The sequence below is a fragment of the Notamacropus eugenii genome, chromosome 1 (genome assembly GCF_028372415.1).
Source record: "Notamacropus eugenii isolate mMacEug1 chromosome 1, mMacEug1.pri_v2, whole genome shotgun sequence".
NCBI lineage: Eukaryota > Metazoa > Chordata > Mammalia > Diprotodontia > Macropodidae > Notamacropus > Notamacropus eugenii.
In genome coordinates, this window is record NC_092872.1 from 399,351,916 (window position 1) to 399,375,373 (window position 23,458).

General features: G+C 40.6%; 1 protein-coding gene across 1 annotated transcript in view; it reads left to right on the forward strand.

Moving 5' to 3' along the window:
* The window catches only part of WWC1 (WW and C2 domain containing 1), a 140,621-nt gene that overhangs the window by 8,791 nt on the left and 108,372 nt on the right, over window positions 1–23,458 (forward strand). The window lies entirely within an intron of this gene.

A 23,458-nucleotide genomic window follows, 5' to 3' on the forward strand; every position in this document is an offset into this window, starting at 1 on the left:
AGAAATGGTTTTTTAAAAAAATCTTTTAAATCTTTTAAAGAAAGAAAAGTATGGCAATATAGGTATCTTAGCATTCTTTGAAATGAATGGGCTTGTTAGGAGTGAAGGGCAGCATTTTAACCTTGGAACTAAAGTAACATAGGAAATCCTAACATGATATGTTCTTTGTGTGCTATGAAGGAAAATATGTGTGGCTTAAGCCAAATTTGGGGTTGAAATACAAGGAGGAAGGCCTCACTACAACATTCAAGGTCTTCGGTTGTTTTTGCTTGCTTTGCCTTTGGAACATTGCTGAAATCCCTGGGCCTCCCCCAACCCCAGCAGACTGAAGTCATCTTTCAGGTGGGCCAACTTTCACATGAGTTCATGTTACAATTAGTGTTTAAAACCACCCTGGCGTCACTGGCTATATAAATAAATCAATAAACCTTTTTTTCTGCCCTTATCTGGGTCTAAGAAGCCAAACCCTTCTTTGGAATTTCTGAAGTGAGTGCTGCATGGAAGCTGACACCAATGCTGTCACAGTGAAATGGGGGTTATAAATTGTAGATGTCACTGTGGGGCATTGATTCATAGGATTCTTTATACCACGACTGCTCATTTCAGTTACTCCCTTAGACTGGATTTGTGTTGGGCACCATGCTAGATTTGTACAGTGGTGGTGAGTGCTGTCTTCTTCCTGACCAGAAAAGGGTTCTTACTGTCAGCATTTCTGATCATTATCTTAAAGTTGACATCTAGATGCGTTGGCCTGCATGGCATGTGTTCTCTAGGACTGCTGTATTTCTTAGAAAAGTGCCTCATCTTCCTGGGCCACTTCAGTATGGCACATTCTTAATCAGCCAATCAGACTTTGAGTGTAAAACTAATTTCCTGAGGTTTATGGAGATGCAGGGAGAGGTTAGCACAAACTGTGTATCCCAGGTTTTAGAGGCAGCATGTGGCTGTAGCTGGAGGTCTGGGATCAGAGTCAGGAAGATCTGGATTGACATCCCTGTTGTCAGTTTTCTCTAGCAATTTTCTAAGACTATGTTGCAGAGCAGTTGCTCATCTACATTAGTTGTTCAGTTGTTTCAGTCATGTCAGACTCTTCATGACCCCATTTGGGGTTTTCTTGGTAGAGATACTGTAGTGGTCAGCTGAGAAAACTGAGGCAAACAGGGTTAAGGGACTTGCCAGGGTCACACACCTAGTAAGTGTTTGAAGCCAGATTTGAATTAAGGAACAGGATCCTTCCTGACTCCACGGTTGGTACTGTATCTATTGTGCCACCTAACTGCCCACTGATCTACATTGGTAGAGGGAAATTCCTCACTAGAATGCCCCCAATATTAATGAAATCACAGGTCCAGTCCAACTCCTTCCCTTCCACACACCCAGAAAAAAATAACAAGCATCTTCTTATTTCTTATTTATAAACTTGGCATAATTTATGACACAATAATCAAGCTCTTAATGGATTATCATTCTATGCCTCATTCCCCTATTGACTGACACAATCCTGTGGCCTTGATCACTGGGTCACTCTACCTTTTCTGGCTAATACAGCATCTCTTTTATTTCAAGTCCAGGGCCAGATGAAAGCAAGGGGAGAGAATCACAGAATTTTAAATCTTAAAGGGACCTTGAAAATCAGATTAAGAAATTTAGGTCCAGACAGATGTGTCAGTTTGCCCAAGATCACACATTCAGTGGTTGAGCTGAGGATTAAAACCCAGATCCAGTTACTCGCAGATATTATATACCACATCCTCTTTTCTGTCTGGGTGCCAAGTCTGCTCCTTCATCATAAGTCAGTCAGTAAACATTTATTAAGAGCCTACTATGTGCCAGATATTGTGCTAAATGCTGGGGCTACAAAGAAAGGCAAAGATGGCCCCTGTCCTCAAGGCACTCACAGTCAAATTGGGGACACAAATAACTAAGCTATAGATAGGATGAATTGGAGATAATCAACAGAAGGAATACACTAGAATTAAGGGGGTTCAAGAGAAAGATTCCTATAAGAAGGTGGGATTTTAGATGGGACTTGAAGAAATCTCAGAGGCAGAGATGAGGAGGGAGAGAATTTCAGGGTGGGGCACATGCCTCAAGTCAAGATAGGGTTTCTTGTGTCAGAATGGTTCTTATAAATTGCTATCAGCAATTCAATAAGATAAGCACCCAGGGGATACATATTTGTAGCATTTCTTGTATTTCTTACCATAATTACTTCACCTCTCTGGGTCTCAGTTTCCCCATATGTATAATGGGGACAATACCTGTTCTGCCTACCACACTGGATTGTTAAGATGCTCAAATGAGATAATCTCCAGAAACACTCTAAAAATGTTTAGATAGCATTAATTTTATAGCCTTGACTTGATGGTTTTCCTGGACCTTTCTAGCATTTCTACATCTAGCTTCTCTTTTCTAGAAGCACTTCCAGGGATGAGGAGCCTGCAGCCTCCAGGCCACATATGACTGAGGACCTAGCAGACCACATGTGACCTCAAGGCTGCAGGTTCCCCACCCCTGGCAGATTCAGCTAGTATTGCTTCCATTTTTCAAGACTTTTCTAATAAGTTAATATACGTTTTTCCTGACCGTCCTGTATCTTCATAGCACCCGTCTCAATCACAGTTCTCCAGTTTCCACTGTTTTACTGTGGCTCTTGTTTTCCCTTTGAATAGCCACCTGATGGTGTCAAGCTTCCTGCTTTTGTCTTCAGTGTCTCCTATTTTTAATAATAAAACTCAACATTTTTGTAGTTGCTTTAAAGTTTGTAAAGTACCTTAAAAATGTTATCTCACAGAGGTGAAATTTAAAGCCAGGGCTTCCAGACTCCAAGGTCAGTAATTCCTTCTCTACTACATATTGCTTCCTACCATCTGGGAACTCTGCTTTGCTTAATCAAGACAACTCCAAATGGGGTAGACATAATAGCTGTTCAATACTGATATTAGTGTGGTTTTTTTACAGAGCCATTTTCATCTTCAACCCTTGCTTACATCAAAATCAGTTACCGAAGTACAATTCACCTCTATCTGGTGCAAAAGGTTAGAAGAGATCTCATCCTAAGTGGCTATCTTTTCCAATTATTCTTCAAATCCAAAGAAATAGCTTTAAACAAATCACCTCCTCTTCATGGACCTTAATTTTCCCTTCCAGAAAATGGGACTAGACTAGATTGCCTGTAAGGCACCTTTCTGCACTTTCTGTGATTCTTAGTATCCAACTCCCCATAGCATAAAGTAAGAAGTGATTCTTAAATCTTGTTCTTAAAAGAGAACAATATCATTTTCCTGGATCAGTCTCTTAATTCAACTGTAATGTCTTGCCTTAATACAGAGGTCCTAGTTTCCTCTTCTTTAATATGAGAGGACTGGACTATTAGACCATCTTCAGTTCTGATACACCTCCTCAGTAAGCAAGGGAGTCAAGAGAGATAGCTTTAGCATTGGACTTGGGGTAGCACTCCATGGATTTAAGAAATCTTCTGGCCTTCAAATGCCCTGGAATCCAAATTAGAAGTTCCAAGACCCTTCTAGGTCAGGGTATATAACTCCATTCAGGACTCTGGGTCTGGGGAGCTGGATGGATCTTTCCTTTGCTGCCTGTGCCTTACAGTCTTACCAACTTATCTGCCCCTCTGACCTCCAACGAGCTCAGTTTTCTTGTCCTTAAAAGGAGGAAGTTGTACTAGATGATCTAAAGCTCCCTTGCTGGAAATAAATTTTTAAAATGAGTGGAATGAATAGACGGATAAATGAACAAATATATTAATCAATAAATAAATGAATAGATGGATAAATAAATACATCAATGAATGAATGGGTCAGATTAGATGACTTTTAAGATCCTTCCAGCTCTAAAAATCTATAGATCTATGAAAGATTTGAACAAATGGTAATTTTCATATTTGGGGGGAGAGGGCTTAGCCATTGCTATCCTTTACAAGATCCAGTATGTCCAAGATAGAGACAGCCAGGTCACACACATAGTGGGTAGAGTGTAGGGCCTAGAATCTGGAAGTTCTGAATTCAAATCTAGCCTGAGGTATTTAATGACTGTGTGACCCTGGGTAAATCACCTAAACCAGGACTTCTTAAACTTTTTCCACTGGAGACCCCTTGACTCCTTTTCATGGCCTTGAGGTCGTGCGCACTGCAAAAAGGACATGAGCTGTGCAGAGTGCGCATGCTTTGTGTTCAGAACCAAGGCTACCGTGAAATTGCAAGATGCAGCACAGGCAAGCTCTGCCAGAAACACCTCGGATTCATTACGAGTTTGATTTTGAATTAATTTTTGGTCCTTGCACACACATTCAGAAACCTTGTACTGTTGCCAAATTTTTCGAGACCCCATATGGGTTCTCGACCCACAATTTAAGAAGTGATGACCTAACCCTGGCAGCCTCAGTTTCCTCATCTGTAGAATGAGCTGGAAAAGAAAATGGCAAACCACTCCAATACTTTTGCCAAGAAAAACCCAAATGGGGTCACCAAGAGTCAAACATGACTGAAAAAATGACTGAACAAGAACTCTAGAATACTCACGATATGATGTTCCCTTGCATTCAGCTTCTTTTAGATTCCTGCTGTTTTCAACCAAAAGAAAATTGACCACTCTGAATTGAGGAGTCAATACTTCCTATTGCACGTAGATGGCTTTCTGGATTTGCCCAAGGTGATTCAGCTCTTCAGGAGATAAGAAAGGGAGAATCAGGGAATGATGGAGCCTCTGGGTCTAGAAGTATTTTATTTAAAAGAGACAAGGAACTAGCCAGGATTTTTCTGATGAAACGGTGTAAATAGTGTGGCGCATTGTGTGTGCAAAGCAAACCAATTTTTAAGAAGCTAATTGATTCTTCTTAGATGATAAGATTGTGCTGTCCATCAGGTGAAAAGTGCCTCCTGTTCATGGATATGTAGACCCAGTCATTAGGCTTCTATCAGATTTAGATACCTGAGGAAAGCAGACATAGAATCACTTCTTAATGAATTTTATACAAATAAATACTTAGTACTTTGGGGGTCAATAATTTCCCTCTTCATAAACAGATTTTGACCTTTCTATATAACTTATGAGAGTTTCTATGACAAAAAATCACTACTCTGCTGCCTACCGGTGATGCACCTCTCAGATCATGTGCTCATCCTTGGTCAGCAGTCCCTTACAGGTCCACTACCTGCGACTTTTCAGGATCTGCTGAAGTTTGTGCTCTACTGCCATCCACTTCTTCTAGAACTCAGCATGTCCATGCCATGAGTAGGAGCAGGACTTTAGTGAAGGATACAAAGATGTGACTCTACTAAATTAACAGTATATAACTAACAGGATACGATCATAGGAATTAGAAGCAAAAGAGCCCTTAAAAGTCATCTAGTTCCATCCTTTCATTTTTTAGACAAGGAAACTGAAACCCATAGAGATTATTTTCCCAAGATCACATAGCTAGCTAGTAGCAAAGCTGGAATTTGAACCCAAGTTACTTGATTCCAAAATCTATGTTTATTCCACTCTACCACTTTTCTTCTTTTCATTTCTACTTAGAACCATATATGCAAGTTAGAGCTAAGTTCAACAATGAAATACAAATTCCTCACTCTGCTGCCTCAGATTTACTATTATCAATTGGTGTTTGAGTAAATCATCCTCACTTTATGGAACTGTCCTAGGGACTTATTCTTGGCTCCAAAAAACTTAACATCTTTATTGGTCTATCCTGCAGGTGTTTATCATGGATAGTTGTTAACCACCCAGCACCTTCTTAATTCTCAGCACCTCCTTCTCTGTTTCTCCTCCTCAGGGAGAGGCTACTTTTCATTTCTCACAACAAAGGACATACTAAAAAAAACCCCCAAAGCCAAACACAACACTACTCTGCAGCTACACAGTAATGAGCATTCTGGAACTTTCCCTGCCATTCTGAGCCCTTTTGCTGCCTTATGTTATCTGCCTCTTGACTCATCAAAAAAGAAAAAAAAAAGTCTTCCAAATAGGGGAGCAACATATCTTGGGCCTGCAAAATGAATTTTTTATAATGTTATTTCTCTTTTTAGAGTTTTTATCTCTATTTTACAAACTAGTCCTACTAATATAGTATCTTAACAAACAGTTCTTAAATGAGTATACTTTTCTCCTTTCCAGAATATTTTTTAAAAACCCACCTGAACACTTACTTTGTATAAGATTTACATGCATGTTGCACATCCCACCCGGTACAATGTTATATCCTGCCTAGTAGAATACAGGCTGACTGAGGACTGGGACTGTTTAGGTTTTTGTCTTTGTAGCCCTACCATCCAGAATAGTGCTTTATACATAGTGGCTACTTAGTAATTGTTCAGTTAATAAAAATAATATTTATATAGCACCTACTAGATACCAGGCACTGTGCTAAGTGCTTTATCATTATTATCTCATTCATTTCTCTAAACCACCTCGGGATGTAGATGCTAGTATTATCTTTATTTTACAGATGAGGAAACTGAGGCAAATGGGTTAAGTGACTTACCCAGGATCACACCATTAGTAAGTACTTGAAATCAAATTTGAATTCAGGTCTTCCTGACTCCAGGCCCAGCGTTCTAACCACTGTGCCACCCAGTTGCCTCAGACTGATTGAACTGATTGAGCGAAAGTTTACAGTGGTTCCTTTACAAGCTATTATAGACTCCTGATTGAGGGCAAAAAAACCCCAAAACGAACTACTGATTTTTCTCAGCCTTGAACAGGGAAAAAACCTCAAAGTCCTCATCAAACTTCTCCATTTTCCCTAGTGTGCAGGTGGCAATAAAGCATATTGTAAATTCCTAAGAACCTCATGATCTGGTGTTATGAAGCTCTAATCTAGCAGGCACCGCACCGATTCACTGGTGAGCAGCTTTTTATTGTAGACATGGACCTTACCCTAGACACATTCCTGAGATAACATAGTCTTACCATCATGCTCTGTGAAAGTCAACAACACTCCTGGAATGCCCAGGAGAGATACTGAGGGGTGGGGAAGATATGGTTGAGTAGGGAGAGGTGAAGGGTTTGAACTCCTAGCCTATCTGGCAAGACCCACGATAACTCCAGTACTAAATTGTAAGCTTCTTGAGGGTGAAAACTTTTTTTTAAAATTCCTTCTTATACCACCATACATGCTCCCACCATAACACCTAAGATAGTGCTTTGTACATTATAGGAGTATCTTCTATAAATGAATGTGCCAATGCTGATTGAAAACTGAGTACATAAGTACTGAGAGAATACTCTGCCTCTTCCATGATGCCTTTGCACAGGCTGTCCTACGTGCCTGGAATGATCCTCCCTTCTGCCTCTTGAAACACCTCACTCCCTTCAAGGCTCAGCCTTGCCTTGACTTCATTCTTCTGCTTGAAATAACATGGCATTTATTTTAGGTTTACTTACCTGTGCACATCTTTTCTCCCCACCTCCTAATAGAATATAAGTTCCTTGAGGGCAGGGACTATTTAATTTTTATCTTTATGTCACTGGTACCTAGCACTATGTTTGACCCTTAGCTGGTATTTGCATGTTAAATTGAATTGAATTGAGTATGGTGCAGAGCAGCGAAGTCAGGTCAAGTGAATCAGTGAAGGTTTCCATTTAAGAAGCTCCTCCTTGGTCCTCTCAAAAGAGAGCAATCTGATGGCCCTCCTGGTCAGTATAAATGAAAGTATAGAATTGTTGAGTTTTGAGCCAGGCCTCCCGAAAACCAGCTGAGCCTGACAGAAACAATAGAAGCTAAGGTGTGTCCCAGCCAGTCTGATTGGAATGGGGCAGAAACCTCAAACATTCTGTCTGTGCAGAGCCAAGCCAGAACTGAACTTTCTGGAATGGAAGGCAAGGCTACATTACCCAAGTACAATGCCAGTGCATTTTGGTGGCATGGACTGACCGGTATTTTCTTAGAGTCTCTAGCTCTGACCCTAGATTCAGATTTCCCCCCCTGACTCTTCCTACCTGTTTGACCTTGGGCAAGTCATTTAACTGACTTTGGTCTCAGTTTCCTCACCAATAAAATGAAGGGGTTGGGTTATAGACTGAAGGTCCCTTTTAAACTCCAGATCTGTGATCCTAATGCATAGAATTATGACTGATAGCTTTATATTGCCCATCACCATCCACAGACCTTTGCAGTCAAAGCTTCTGTATGTCAAGAAGCAAGCAGGACTGAAGAATCCATTTATCAGACCAAGTAACTCCCACAAGTCCCTCTCTTTCCTCTCCCCGCTCCTCTTCCCCACCTCTTCAAACTCCCCCCAGCCCCCATGTTTCTAATGTTCAGCTTCCATGTTTCTCATGTGTGAGTCTGTGAATTGCTATTTGCTAAACTAGTAACTGCTGACCCAACAGAAGGCAAACAAAAGATACCATTACTCCCTTGACAGGTCCATCTACATAGGATTGGGGAAGGAAGAAGACAGAGCCAGGTGCCTGTGTGCAGAGGAACACTGTCCATCACTTAGCTCTTAAAAACAAAACTTATTTCCTTATTCTTGTCAACTTAGTGCCATAAACCTGCTTTACCAGTTGAATGATCTTATTTATTTATTCACTTGCCTATTTATCTTGGGGGGGAGGGGAAGGGGCGGGTTTGAAGGGAGAGGCTTAACTTAGCAGAACAACAGGAGGACTTCTGTGTTTTCCACAGTCTCCTAGTGTCTGAAACTTCATTAATGCTCCCTTTGTGAACCTAGCCTTCTGAAACATTTGGAGATGTGAAAGTTATGGCTATAGCTGAGATGTGAGACAAGTTAGGCTTTTGGCATATGAGGTCAGAGTGAGGCCAGCCTCACAGCTCAGAAAGGGAGAGAGTTGGAGAAAAATTCGCTAGGTGATAGAGGAGGAACAAAGGATCAGCTTGAGCTATCTGAACAATTTGGACCACACAAATGCCATGGGAATTGTGTTGAGTAGGCCAAGGTTTAGTTAAACTGGAAATTCATGCTAGGGTAGAAGAAGATTTTTTCAGACTGTGTCCTGGAGAACCCTAGGGCAATGTGGAAGCTTGGTAGGGATGGGGAAGAGGGTGGGTTCTGATTTCACAGATGTAGGCTATCCATGTTCTTAAGAAATTACTAAATCTTTTTAATATTCTGAGTTTACGTGAGCATGTTATTTCTGATTCAAGTTCCTATCTTTTTATCTCCAATTTGTAGCCCTCCTTATCCTATAACTGTCTTTTATCCCCAAGTGAGATCAAGGACCACAATAGAAAATGAATATAATATGTTATCACTTCATTAAGATTTCATTTTTTAAAAAAATCAAATTTCTGTGTCTCTGACGTTTAAGAAACAACACCATTTTGAGAACCTCTGAGATAAAGATGTAAAATTCTCCATGGAGCCACCAGGTTAGATTTCAGGCGCAGCAATTCCCTGCCTCTATTCTGTAGTCATCAGTGAAGCTCTTGGTGTAGGGAGTTTGCTTATAGAGAAACTCACACAGGTTCTCAGTTTTCTTCTCAGCTGTGGAATGAGGTTAAACTAGTCAACCCCCAAAATGCTTTTTGTTGTTCAGTTGTGTCCAACTCTTTGTGACTCTATTTGGAATTTTCTTGGCAGATATACTAGAGTGATTTGCTTTTTCCTTCTCCAGCTCATTTTACAGATGAGGAGACTGAGGCCAACAGGATTAAGTGACTTACTCAGGGTCACATAGCTTGTAAATGTCTGAGACCAGATTCGAACTTCCTGTCTCCAGGTCTGGCAGTGTATCCACTGTGCCACCCAGCTGCCCCTTCCTCCCTGGACAAAAAAGTGCCTACTAATTCCAAATACACATATGATCTGATTGGAAGGCAGTCTGGTATGGTGACAGAAGACTGGCCTTCTATTCTATAAGAGCTGCGTTCAAATCCTATCTCTGACTCAGGGTGTAGACTAATCATTTAACCTCCAAGTGCCTTAGGCAAGTCTGACACTAAATTATTGATCGGTTGCTGCTCTGCTTTTGTGGAGGGAGTTCAGATGTCAGTTCTCTAAACAGAAGAAATCATGCTCTTCCCCGAAACTCCCCCTGCCTCCCCCAAAAAAACCCTGTTGTAAGTTAACAGCAAGTGGTGGTGGGTTTTTAAATAAGGCTGTGGAGGTTTTGAATAAGATTTCATACTTGTTTGTGAAGTTGCCACCTAGATTGAGTTCTTTCTGCCTAATAAAGACTCTCATTCTCTTTCTCTTTTATTCTACTTCCCCATTATTATTCTGAGATCTTAGGAAATGTGAGCACCTTGGAGCTTTTCAAAGAGAGTGTCGAATCCCCAAGGGGCTCTGCCCTGGTATCCCCAAGATCTAAGAGAGAGGGGCCATATGTGTAATACATGAGTGGGAAGTGGGGTGGGAAGGAGGAGGGAGGGGGAAGGACTGGGATCTAATTGCCCTGTTTTATTCATGTATAAATGAAGAGGGAAATAAGCCGAGACTCCTGAAACAGCATCTTCTCAAAGCTTTCTTCTTAATGTAGAAAATCATTGTCAGGGACCAGACTGCACTGAATGATAGATTCTTGGTGCAATGCAATATCTTGGTGATGTCATTTAAATGCTTAAATTCTGAGCTTTGTATTTTAGAAGATCATTTCTTCACTATCCCAAAACAGTAGCAAACTTTGGAGAGTTGAGGATGTTACCCTAAACAATACTACTCTCACTGCCTAACCCCTGGGTTTGTTGGCCTTTTGGTCTCACTCAGGTTGTCGAAAGGTGATTTTTTTTTAAACATCTGTTTAGAAAATAGCAGCTTAAACCCTTTGGCTGGCATGCAGACCCTAGGAAAGGTCGCAGCACTTACCTATTTACAAATTCTGGGATCAACTGTCATTACCATTCAGACTAACTCTTTACTGTAACTATAAAAATAAAATCCCTGAAGGTTAGTTTTGTCAACCTTCTTTATGGTATTCCAAAGATTCAAGGAGCTGAATCTGCTGGCTCTGGGGAGCCCCCAGGAGATGACTTTACTTCTCAGTTTTGTTTAAATCAGATTCTTTATTAGGAGACTGTAGAGATCCAGGATAGGAAAATTCTATCATAGACCGTGGTGACACTGATCCATGGACATCAGCTGGAGCTCAGTGAGATTCCTTATAAACACTGAATGACATTTGATTCAGGGAGGAAAATCTCCTGGATAGATTCCGAAAATTAGCAGCATCTTGTTTTTAAGATGTGTTTTTAGCAAAGCTGGGGTATATCTCTGGAAGCTTTTAAGTAGTTGCTAGAAGTCTGAGTCAAGTAGAAAAGCACAGCTAATGGCTACTGGAAACAGTAATCATTAGAGCACAGGGTGAGGAGTACCTACTAATTATCCCAAGTTAAGGCTGTTAGCTAAAGGCTTACATTATTATATAGCAGTACATATGACATTCCAACCCAGAAACCTGTTGTCACTGATACCCAGGCGTGTGTCCCTTGCATTATGGTAGTTTTCCCTAGACACAGGGCAGAGTTAGAAAGGGCTTGATCTTTGAGATGTGCAACAGTGAATTGGGAATTAAGTTCTCCTCTTGTTGCGGGGGGAGAGGTCAGTGATCCCTCTATAGGAAAGCTGTCTGGGAATGTTTCATAGGCCTTGGGATCAAATCTGTTTTCTTTTCGAGGTGCTGCCTCTGGGTGGGTTTGACTCCTAGTTCACAAGGCTGTGTTCTATTTTTCCTTTCTGCCCAGGGAAGAGGATGTGTGTGAGGGAAAGTCAGTGACCCACCACCATCTGACCACTGTCTGGAGAGCAGCCTGGTTCCTGAAGCAGGGGTAGTAGAGGGAATTCATGGGGAAAAAAAAGAGGTTCTAGTTTACCACCCTTTGGTAGACTGGAACAGAACCACACATCTAGGCTCTGATGAGACCACAGTGACTTTTATTTTTCTCCTTACAAAAAATAAAGCCTGTTTTTTCCAATGACCTTAGGCCTCTTTTACACTCTTCTGAACTCACCTGTAACAAGCTCTGTTAGTCCCCAGTGTCAGCCTTCAAAGTTTGGTCTTAGAAAGACAGATGGAATCAAGTTATTTGCGCATCTATTTCTCTCAAAGTGGATGGAGCATGCATGTGGAGCTGCAGTCAAAAGCTGAGCTCTCTTTGGGGGTTAAGGTGAACAATTTATGTACCCTTCCTATGGGAGCTGATGTTGCTCCATCATTATTTTACCTTTGAATGGAGGAAATACCTCTTTATCAGACCCCTCTTTGCCCTGCATTTGGGCTGTCTAGACTAAACAATCTGTCTCCACCCAAACTTGCATAGAACACAATGGGCTTTCCTACTTTAGATTAAATTTCTTTGAGCTTGGGTAGGGTCTCATCTGGATAAGGAGAATCCATGCATTATCAGTAATGTGCTTTTTGGAGGGCTTTCTGGGTTCAGCAAACAAACACTGCTAGAATCTCAGGTATGTCTAGCTGGAGGGATGCTCAATTTGCCTCCTGGTTAGTAGATTCTGATTCCCAGGTCAGTTTGACTTCCTCAGTAAAGTAAGGAAGCTCAAGCAGATGAAGATGGTTAGTGAAGTCATTAACCATTCTATTTTCACAATATTCATAATTTTTACACCAGGAATCATGTCTAAGATGAGCAATATTGCCTAGTATGGGAATTATAGTATTCTAGATCTCCTATTGGAAGAAACTTAATGAGGCCACCTAGTCTAGTCCCCTCGTCCCCTCGTCTTAAAGATGACCGGAGGCCAAGGGAGTTTAAAGGACTAGTGAAAAGTCACACAAGCAATAAAATATTGAAGAAGCTTCCTCTGGGCAGCTAGATGAGGAAATTGAGCCTGGTGTCAGGAAGACCTGAGTTCAAATCCAGCCTCAGACACTTACTAGCTCTGTGACCCTGGCCAAATCACTTAACCCTGTTTGCTTCAGTTTCCTTATCTGTAAAATGAGCTGGAGAAGAAAATGGCAAACCACTCCAGTACCTTTGCCAAGAAAACCCCAAATGGAGTCAGAAAGGGTAGAACATGACTGAAAAAATATTCCAGAGCCAGTAACATGGTGTTTATCCATTCACTCTCATTTATTGAGTGTTCACTGTGTGTAAGAATTTCATTGCACTAGTCGCTATAGAGGAAAAACAATTGCAATAGGCACAGTCACAGTGGAGTTTAGGGGCAGTGAGGTGGTTTGTTGGATAGAGCACTGGGCCTTATGTCAGGAAGACCTGAGTTCAAATTCCACCTCAAACATTGTGTGACCCTGGTCAAGTAACTTAATCTCTGTTTGTCTCAGTTTCCTCAACCCTAAAATGACCTACTTCTCAGTATTGTTGTAAGGATCAAATTAGATAAAATTTATAAAGCCCTTAGCACTATGCCTGGCACAGAGTGTAGAATTAGCTATATAAATGCTAATATTAGTTTTTAATCTTATATAGAGTGGATCCTAAGCCAGGGTTTTGTAGCTTGGGGGTCCACAGATCCAAAGAGGCTAGACTTTAGGTGGACTGTGAACTTGAATTGGGGAAAAAAATACATCTTTTCACGAAATTCTGATAAAGGTACCATTTCCTTTGATTATGCACATAGGTGACAGATATGATTCTGGGTCCATAAAGGTCTCGAGGATTCAGACTTCACCAGATTGCCAAAGGGATCCATCACAGGCACACACACAAACATACACAGCCACACACACACATACACACACGTTAATAACTCCAGTTGTAGGAATGGTGACTAGCTGACTACACATAGCAGAGAAACTCTCCAGAGCTCATCTTCCTAGGTCTTTCTTCTTCTGAGAGAATGGGAATGGTCAGAAAGTAGATCCCATGGTCTAATTCTGTGCTCAGCATGGAAAACTAATAACAGTCCTCAGGAGAGATTGTGAGTGGTGGAGCACATGGAAGGGCATGCCAAGGCAAAAACTGAATGTTTCTCTTTTCCCAGTTCCTGTCATTAAATTATTGTAACAACTTAAATGGGCACTCACATTTGGGGGAAAATCCTGGTGAAAAATTCCCTTGTAAAAGAGAGCAGTTACAAAGGCACCAACAAGGAGTGTACCTTACAGGCAAAGTATTTTTATTTTCTAATAAAGCACATGTTCTAGATATCTCCTGTGTATAAAAACTTGTATGTTTGGGGATGGGAATGGGAAGAGGGAAGGAGGATGATTGTATCATCATGGTCCTCAGGAGATGATGCTATGAAAGAAATGAGCTTCTATGGAGAGAATGTCAATCTTGATTTTTCGGTACTTACAGAAAGGAACAGTTACATAAAGTCCTCAAAATCAGTGGATAATCCTGAAATCATTTTTATTCTGCTTTGGATTTGGTCTGAATATACTTAAATATAGAGATTTCTTCTTTCCATCTTTAATTCCACTCTCAATCCCCCAGAAGATTTTTATCTTCTCAAATGTTTTGTTAACATACAAATGAGGAGACATTTTCTGAATACTTCTCTGGAGTTAAAAGGCTTCCCTGCTCCTAAACCACCCCCACCCAGATATGTGAGTTAAATGTAGGCACATTCCAGTGGAGTCAATTGACAGATTGTTATAACTGTTTCCTAGACCTGGAATTCAGAAGATCTGGGTTCAAGTCCCAGCTCCAAAACTTACTAGAAATGTCTTCGATCAAGTCAGAAGACTTTTCTGATCTTCCTTAGTCCCCTTCCTCCCTTCCCTAGATGCATTTATTTTGACTGTATATGCCACTATATATATATGTGTATGTGTACATATCTATATACACATATATATCTATATATCTATATCTATATCCACAGATATATCTATATGTACAATAGATATGTACATATATAGATATGTACACATACACATATGTATAGTGACATTTATTCTTTATATGTTCATTCTGAATGTACATATGCATGCATATCCAGAATACATAGATGTATACATATACATGTATGTATATTTGAAGGGGTGTATACATGTATACACTCACTAAATATATACTTACATAAACTATGTATGTGTGTATATAGTCTTAAGTGTATATACACATTTATGTATAGGTATCTATCACCAGCATGTGGTAGAGTGTCTGGCACATGGTAGGCACTGTTAACAGACTATCACAACTAGGTTCAGGGGACCCCTTAACAGTCCTTAACAAATAAAATGCTTGTTAAGTGATTGATTAACTTCTATAAGCATTAGTTTCCACATCTGCAAAATTGGAAGTTGTTAAAGACTAAATAAGATAATAGATAAATTCCTATACAAGTGTGAATTATTCTGTACCTCAGCATTTTACAAAGAAAATGTTCAAGTTCATTACAGAAGAACATTTAAAAATGGCTTTGGATATATATTCATATACACACAGATGTTTAAAAGCTGATATAAACATGTAAACGATTCCTAAGATGCTGCTTCTCTGCTTTAGTTGTTACACTCTGGTACAGTAGAAAGTGTGCTGTATTTGGAGTCAGTGGGCTTGAGTTCAAATACTGGACCTGCTGTCTATTTTGTGACTTAGGAAAAGTCTCTCGGCCTCATTTTCCTCAACTGTGAAATTAGGAGATTGAAAACAATTCCCTAACCTGCCATCTCTAGGACTTTGCAAAGGTTTCCTCCCTCCTGCTTGCCTGGAATGCACTCTCCTCACCTACACCTCTTAGAAATAAATCCTAGTTTCTTTCAGCCCAACCCGGATATCACCTTCCCTATGAGGTCTTTTCCTGTTCTCTAGCTTCTAGTGCCTGCCCCTCCCTGAAATTACTTTGTATTTATTTTTCTATATTTTGTGTACACCTGTTTTGTGCATACTTACTTGTCTCCTTCTATGGAACCTCAGTTCCTTGAGGGCAGAAATGGTATAATTTTTTTTTTGTCTTTGTATCCCTGGTGCCTGGCACATAGTAGGCACCTAATAAATGTTTATTGATTAATTGACTAGATGATCTGCCTTGCCTAGTCCCCGGCAAGGTCCTATCTAGCTCTAAATCTATGTTCTTTCAAAGACCAAAGCCTATCTCTTCCGTGAGTTAATTTTTCAATTACCATGTCCCGTAGGAATCTGTCCCTTCTCCAATGTGTCATAGCACTTAAGTTTATAGCACACAATTTAAAGTTTAACTATACAGGTATGTGTATACACATGTGCACATGAATATACACCGGTAAGCTTTAAGGCAGCTAAATGGCTCAGTGGATACAGCTGAACTTGGAGTTAGGAAGACTTGCTTCAAGTCTGCCTTCAGACACATACCAGCAGTGTGTATGCTGGGCAAGTCACTTGAACTCTATCTGCCTTGGTTTCTTCATCTATAAAATAACGAGAGTGCCTACTTCTCATAGTTGTGAAAAATCAAATGAGGTCATAATTGAAAGTGCTTCGTAAACCTTATAACCTATAAATGTTAGCTGTTAGAGCATTATATTAATGCTAGCTATTATTATATATATGTATCAACACACACACACATACATACATATCTGTGTCTTTGTGCATATGGTCGTGATTTTATATGTTTACAGCATTTGCTACTGGAAGAGACCCTAGAGATCATTTAGTCTGATCCTCCCTTTTCAAGATTGTGAAGAACTTAAGATTTAGAGGTTTAGTGACTTGCCTATGGTTCCTCTGCTGTAAGTAGCAGAGCTGGGGCTGAAAAGTGAATCTCTGACTCCAAACCGTGGGCTTTCTCTGCTTCTCCATGCTGCTGTCACAGTTGTGGCTATGGAGAGAGTACATCTGTCTTGGTTGACAGTATGAATCTGAGGGAGTCATAATATAGAGACCCACAAAGAAAGAAGCAAAAGAAACAAGACCAACCATCCAAGTGCTTCACAAACATTATCCTATTTGATCCCCACAACAATACTGGGAGGTAGGTGCTATATTTATACCCATTTTACAGTTAAGGAAACTGAGGTAGAGGTTGAGTGACTTGCCCAGGATTGTACAGCTGGTGTCTAGGTTGGACAGACTCAGATCCTGACTCTAGGCCTATCCCTCTATCCACTATGCCACTTAGCTACCCACAAACAAATAGTCCCCAAATAATTTTTATTTGATTTTGGTCTCATCTAGCTGTTTTTTAATTGTTTCCAATGTTAGTCTTGTCTCCTTAACTAGATTGTCAGCCCTAGAAGAGAGGGACCATACTATATTTGCTTAATATACCAAACAGCCAGTAGCATATCATAAAAATGAATTGAAGGTACTTAATAAATTGATTAATGAAGATATTAAACCCTGTCAGCCAGTGGGAACTTGTCCTTTCCTACCTTGGACAAATAATGGAAACTCCCAGGTCCTCAGTTTACTCATCTGTAAAATGAAGGGGTTGGATTAAATGGCAGAGGCAGGTAGGTGGTTCAGTGAGTAGAGCACTGGGCTGGAGTCAGGAAGACTGAGTTCAAATCCTCCCTCAGACATTAATTCGTTGTGTGACCCTGGTCAAGTCACTTAACCTCTGCTTACCTCGATCCATTAGAGAAGGAAATGGCAAACTGCTCCAGTATCTTTGCCAAGAAAACCCCATGGACAATATGGTCCTTGGGCTCACAGAGTTAGATACGACTGAACACCTGGAGAAGAAGATGAAATGCATGTCAGATCTCTTCCAGCTCTAAATCTGTGATTCTGCAGTCTTCTTTTGTTTTTATGAACCTTAGCAAGCACACCACCTTTGGTCAATTTCTTTCTCTTCCCAGTTTCATTTTCCCAGATGTATATACTCCTGACTTTCCACAACCCTCAAACAACAGTATTAAGACAATCAAAGTACACATGTTGCTTGTCCATAATCAAACTATTCAGATACTCAAATAAGCTCTAGGGTCTAATTAATTTGGAAGTCTCTTCTGAAGATAGAGATTGTAATCCTTCTAGTTTGGCCATCCTGTGTTATACTTGTCTGTGTCTTCCCCTAAATTCACCCCTGGTCGTCTACCCAACAGGTTGGAGCTTTCTTTACTTTCTCCCTGCATTGTGAGGTTACCGGAAGAAAGCTATGAACCACATAGTTTTGTTTTGTTTTTAGTGAATTTCATTGTACAAATTGGAGGAGACAACACTAGATAACAATTTGTCTGAAAAAGATGTAAGGATTTTAATGGACAGCAAGCTCCATAGAAATCCACAATGTAGCATGTCAGCCAGAAAAGCTAATATAATTTTTGGTTGAATTCAGAAAGACTTAGCATTTGTAACACAGAATAATGTGTTCATCTTGATGTTCTCTGCCCTGATTGGACCACATCTGGACTACTGTGCTGCTCAGTTCTGGATGCCACATTTTACAAAGACCATTGACAGATTAGAGAATATCCCAAGTGAGGCCACCAGGCTGATGAGGGAGCCTTGAGACCATGGCATACAAGGATACGTTGAGGGAATTGAGAATGTTTAGCATGTAATACTTACCATAATAGTATTATAGAATTTTTCAGGCTAGATAAGGTCTTAAGAGTAATACATTCCAAGCTCTTCGTTTTACACAAGTGGAAATTAAGACATGGAGACAAAATGACTTTCCCAAGGTCACACAGCACAAGTTGGGACCTGAACCTGCACATCTTAGTCACCAACCTCCTGCTCTTTCTATTATGCCAAATCATTACAGGATGTTTTCTCACTTCCTCCAAAGGACCAGTGCCTGACCTCAACATCGGATTAACATCCTGGCACTCAACTTGTCTCTTGTCCAATCGCTGGCACCAGGGTTTGTCCTCTTCAAGCTGCCTCCATTTTCCCTCCCCACTTGTTCTACTGCCTGGACCACCCCAACAAAATATCCATGCTTCCTTTACAAAATGAGCACCATAGAAATCACCCAGGTGTTGCCTGGATCCATGTCTGCCAGTGGATTTGGCCATATCCTGGCCACTGCTCTGTTTTTCCCTCCTTGGTGATATCACAGAATGGAAGTTGTGTTCAAGGGTTGCCAGGCTGCCACGTGTGTTGCTGATAAACACCCAACCCAAGGAGCTTCTAGCTCCCCCACCTCCTGGGACTGTGGCCTCACATGTAACTTCATCAGGCAACATGGTGACTGCTGTTATAGTAACACCAAGCAGTCTCATCCTAGAACAAGAGGCCTTCCTCATCCTCAGATTTGGGATTTGCTATGTGTTTGCATCAGATCCACTATGGGCAACCCAAGCAGGCCCTTGCTGAATAGCCCCTGGGTCTGATTTGCTTTAGCATTCTCCAAAGTCTTTTTTCCCCTCCCAAAAAGTTTTTTTTTTAATTATTGTTTTGCACAGTAAGCTGTCCCATTCTGGGTTTGGAATTAATGCTCTTAAGGAAGTGCTCCCAGGCAGCTCTCCTCTTTGCTAAATTTTAACTCAGCGAAATGTTTGCTGTTGTGTCATAAATCCTAGGAAATAGGGCTGGGGGCTTCCAAGAGGAAGCTTTCCTTCCTTTTTTTTATGGGTGGCTGGCAGCTGAATTTGCCATCTAATCCTCTCTTTTGTGAGTTAGTTTGTGGGTTTGTTGTCTTTGGGGATTGTTGTTTGCCTGGAGTGGGAGGTTTGTAATCAACAAGGAGCGTTAATTAACCTGGAGTTAGTCGGTATATTGGGACTTTTTGCAGAGTTGCTTATTTTTCCAAGACCTCACTGATAAAACCATGCTTACAAATACCAGCCTTCCTTCCTTTTTTTTTTTTTGTCTTTTTTATTCCATTGTCTGGGAAACAAATGCAGAGAAAAATTTGAATTAAACAGTAGCATTTTGAAACAAAAAACAGCAGAGAGAAAAAGGGAAACTGAATTAAATATAACCACTGATGGTTCAGAGCAGAAACAGCTCTCAATTTGGAGTCTGACGATATGGATTCAAAACCTGCCTTTTCTGCTACATCACTTGTGTGATCCTGGGTCAGTTACCTAACCTCTCTGGGCCTCACTTTTCTCATTTGTAAAGTGAAGGGGCTGAACTGGAATGGCTTCTTCAGTTCTTTCTAGCTCTTAGACCTATGATCATAGCATCTTAGTGCCAAAAGAGAATTTAGAAATCCTCTAGCTCAAAATCTATAATTTACAGATTAGCAAATGGAGAGCCTTGTTTTAAACCAATGACCTGATTCTACTGAGATGATCAACGGCTAGGTGAGAGAAGCATCTTCGATTCTTCAAGTATAAAGACATAATGGGTGGAAGTATAGGAGCAAAGTACACATAGGAGCTGAGTTGCAATGTTGTCTTAAGGAGTAGCCTCAGGGAGCATTTGGTGACACTAAGAATGAAGTGGCGTGAAAATGTTAGATGCCCCAAAGACATTCTGGACAGTGTTTGGCTTTCTCCCCAGGCTTGTTACCAAAAGGAGGTGGCCTAACCAAAAGGTTAGATCCTGAAGCAACTTGTCGTGCTTAATTTTGTTACCCAGATATGGAATTAAAAAGATGCCAGGTTACCACCCCCTCTGTCTGTCTCCATGCTATAAAGACAGATCTGTGTATATCTGGCAAAGCAGATGGGAGGGGATGTGGATGGGTCCCTGTCACTGTAACTCCCCTTTCTCAGATGGAGCAATCGCTATTGGCCCTCTCAGAAAACAGGTGACTGACTGTCAGTTTCCCTCCACAGTAGTGGAAAGTACTTGTTGAAGGAGGCAGGGCTGACCATCTCAGAGTATGAGGTACAAGAGCAGAAAGAGGTTTATTGGTAGAATGGAATGTGACAGGTTACTCTGGTATCCAGGATACCAGGAGGGTGGGAATGTAAACAGGGCCCTAAGGCTGCATTCTTGGAATTTCACTTCAGTCGGGGAGGAGACAGGAGGGAAGTGAACATGACCTTGAAATACTTGCCTTTTTAAAAATCAAGATTAAAAAGGTGCCATCATGCAATACATTCTTTCTGAAGAAGAAACAGCACTCTTCTCTCTTATCCCTAGATAATAAAAAAGCCAAAACATAACCCAGGTTTGGGTTTTGGAGATCTTGTGTTCAAATCCTAATTCTCTCATGTGTGACCTTGGGCAAATAACTGTGTTGTTTTGTTTTCCTCATCAGGAAAATGGGAATGCTGATGTTTGCCCTAACTGGTGTTGTTCTGCTAAGAGAATGAAATACTGCGTGTAAAGGCCTTTGTCATCCCACAGTGCTACACAAATATAAATAGTTAATGTTGTTGCTACTATCTCTGATCCTCCTGTTTTCCACAGTGTAACTTCAAAAATGTTTCTCTTTGTTGTCCTAGGTTATCTTCCCCAGTCACAGTTTATTCCATGCTTTTGCATTCTTGACTAAGGACTATAGCATACATCCCTTTGTATTGACCATCCATCACTTGTCCTCAGTTACATCTTTTATAGATGCTTTAAAAAAAAAATCTAAGTTGGTTAATGAGTATTCATATGCAGACACATGAACTTCTTTAGATAATGCCATCTTTTCTTCCCTTTTATATCTTTAGAATTTTATTCTTGAAGGCTCCCTATCCTTACTGAAGTTAGCCTATTTCCCCTATAGAATTTTAGGATCTAATTGAGAATTACTGAACAAGGTATGGCATTTGAATGTAATAGAATATTATTGCATTTTCATGAATGATAGAAGACAGTTTCTGAGAAACCTGGGAAGAGCTGTATAAACAGATGTGGAGTGAAGGGAACAGAAACAGACAAATAACTTATATGGTAACCTAGACAATGTAAAGAAAAACAACTTGGAAAGACTTTAGAATGCAGTGAGCAGTCAATCATGACTCCAGAAGACCAATACTATCTAACTTCTACAGAGGTTTGATAGACCCGAGGTGCAGAAGGAGACGTTTTTGGACTTGGCAAAACATACAGATTTGCCTTTCTTGTTTCTGCTAATTTGTTACAAAGATTGTGTTTTTCCCCTTTTGTTTGTTGAGGAATTGGGTACAAGAGACAGCATTGCAAAAAAAAGAAAAGAAAAAAAAAGAGGAAAAGAAATGAGTGCTGATGAAATATCTTTAAAAATGCACAGAAGGAACAGAAGAGTTCAGGGGGAAATGTGGACAAACAGTACAGTTTTGAAAGTAATGTGTTGAATTTATTTTATCCTTTAAAAAGCAAGCTGTACATAGTAGAGATTCATGGTTTCTCATGAAATCCTCTTCTAGTGTTCTGCTTTGTTTATGAGATTTCTCTTCCTCTCTCCTCTTCCTCTCTTCTCTCTCTTACTCTCTCTCCCTTCTTTTCTCTTGTCCTCCATCTCTCCTATCTCCCTCTCTTCCTCTCCTCCTTCTCCTCCTTCCCTCCCCTCCTATTCTCCCCTGTCTTCTCTCCTCCCTTCTGTCTCTCTTTCCCTCTCTCACCTCTCCACTCTCACCCCATCCTTCTCTTCTCCCATCCCTTTCTCTTTTCCTCCTCTCCTCTCCTGTCCTCTCCTCTCCTCTCATCTTCTTTCTCTCTCTCTCCTCTCCTCTCCTCTCCCTCCTTCCTTTTCTCTCCTTTGTTCTCCTCTCTTCCCTTCTCCCTCTCTCTTCTTTTCTCTTTCCCTGTCTCTGTGTCTCATGTGTTCATTAAATTTAGAATTTAAAAAAAAATTAAAAACAAAAAGTCATTTTCTACCTAGTGTGAAAAACAAAAGATAATCCATAGAAAAATACTTTTGAAAAAGAAGGTTCATTTTATAGATAAAGAAACTGAGATCCAGAAAGCTTAAGAGTGTCTTCTCCAAGAGAACACAAACAATAAATGGCAAAGGTCTTCCGATTCCAAATCACTTGCTTTTCTTCTCTGTGACATTGCTTTAAGATTTATAGCCTCTTTTATAGCTCTGGTAGGGACTTCACTGTAATCACAATCCTGTAGGGCCATGGAGGAGATGAAAAATTGCACCCAGTGTTTATCGCAGTGCCTGGCATGTTGTTCAGTCATTGTTGTTCATTTGTTTCCATCATGTCTGACTCTTCATGACTCCATTTAGGGTTTTCTTGGCAAGATACTGAAGTGATTTTCTATTTCCTTTTCCAGTTCATTTCACAGATGAGGAAACTGAGGCAAACAGGGTTAGATGACCTGTCCACGGTCACATAGCTAGTAAGTGTCTGAGTCTGGATTTAGGTCCTGCTGGCTCCAGGCTTGGCACTCTATCTACTATGCTACCTAGCTGCCCTAAGGCACATAGTAGATGCTCAGTCAATACTTATTGACTGCCTAACTGACTGAGCTTTTCTGTAGGGAGGGGGTAGAGGGAGGACATGGGACAGTGGAACATATAGCATGCCTGTCAGACTTAGTTGAATTGTTGATTAGTTTTTGCTGGATTTCCCATCCGCCCCTTTTTAATACAAAAGATGGCTCTCTAGGAAGGAGGAGAAGAAAGGATCTAATTGAAAATGAAGGTGATGTAAGAACAAAAGATAGCAATACAAGGTTAAAAAAAAATACTCTATAGTCACACATTCCCAGGGAGTCACAGACCCTGTGCCCAGTATGTAAAGAAGAACGTCTGCTTATCCCTGTCTTATTACAGAATGTGGGCAAGGAAGAGCTAGAAAGAGAGCCACTGTCTGAGTCTGGGCCTCCTGGGAATGTGGCTGGTTGACTTTCAGGAGAATG